We start from the raw sequence: 1,695 nt of genomic DNA on the forward strand, positions 1-1,695 counted from the left end.
TATACCAACAGAAAGAAGTATGACTGCTGTGCAGTAGGTCTTACTACTGGAATATGAAGCATAATGCCAACCAAAAGATGTGCTATATGCTTCTTCATCTTCTCTATAGCAAAGATTTCAAACTGTTTGTAAAAATAAAATAATAAAATAATAGAGTGTTCCATACCTCTGAACTGTACAGGTTTTCACAGAATGTCCAGATTTTTGCCTCATATTTTTAGCCCTTTTTCATAAATTTGTGGTCTTCTAGCAAATTAGTGGCTATTCATTAAAGATTAAAGTTAGCAGATAATGACTGACATGAGTTTCAGACGTCATACACTGCAAATGTGTTATTCTATCAACTTTCTAAGTTTGTATGACCAATATTTAAAAGCTGTCTCTATTTTTGGGCCTTTGTCCAACTTTTATTTATGGCTTTGACCAGATTTCTTGCTCTAAGCGGTTATAAGGTATGTGCTCCACAGAGCAGTTTATGACAGTATTAAAAAAACACAGCTTTCCCTGCTGAGAATACCTTTACAATCAGTTCCATGGGAACCCCAAATGGAGATATCACTTAACATTTAGTGACTTCAGATCTCAATGATTAGCCAGAAAAGCACATATTTTATAAAGAACAGAACAAAAATAAGAACCAAATGTCTGGGCACTCTACAAAAAAAAAAAAAACAACTACTGTGGAGTGTCAGAGACAGCAACCTTCTGTGCAGCTCTTCCCAAATACATAGAAAGCCCACTTAGGATGCACAGTACAGTATTTGGGTGCCCCAGACTACTAAGAAGCCTGCAGAAAACCACTAAAGACTTTTTATACAATATTATTTAGAAATGATATTTTCTTTCTTAAATAACGTCATACACTCCTATGTGTGGTAACTCAGGATTTACCCACGGTTAGCTTTGTTTAATCACTCAGGCTTCATCCTTTTCATCAAGTCACACTGACCATATGCAAATCCTCTGTTATCCACACCCAGTTGTAGATTCTTGCTAAAATATACTTCTAAAGAATGAGGTCATTTTAAGTATGTATTTTGCCTTTACTGCAAAACCATGGAATGAATGAAAATTGATGCAGGTCATTGAATTTGGCAGTCATTCTATTTAAGGATGTTATGTTAGTCCCTTAATCATATCATCTGTAAATAGAAAAAAACACATTCATAGCTGAATGAAAATAAACATTTCTAAACTCATTTGCCTGAACCACTAGAAAACATCTTGTCACTTTCTAAAGTTGTAGGCTTTAGTTTTAAAGTATGCTGTCTCATTAGTCATCTAACGTTGAAAGTTTACAAACGTTCATGCTTCAATCTCTTTGCAGATTTGTTGCCTACCATTATCTGTTACATGTACTTGGTAATATATTAGCGCTCATGTAACTACGGATATCTGCACTGACATACCACGGGAGTTTTGTTTACTAGATTAATATTTCAATGTGCAGGATAAGAAAAAAGCTCAACAGCCTTTAATGCAAAATGTCTGATAAGCTAATAATATTGAATTCTGTATTCTGTTCATTTGGTTAAATAGGTCACTGTTTTGCCTGACAGTGTAAGCTATCACACTGTCCAGCTGGTTTAACTCAGTCTCTTTTTGTGTTGTCTTTTGCAATCCTTTCTCTGTATTATTTTTAGACTGCAGGATAGTTTTGCATGGCCATTCACTCCCACCAATTAAGAGAAATCA

This window comes from Protopterus annectens, chromosome 11.part0 (assembly GCF_019279795.1).
Source record: "Protopterus annectens isolate FY-2018-M chromosome 11.part0, PAN1.0, whole genome shotgun sequence".
Taxonomy (NCBI): domain Eukaryota; kingdom Metazoa; phylum Chordata; order Ceratodontiformes; family Protopteridae; genus Protopterus; species Protopterus annectens.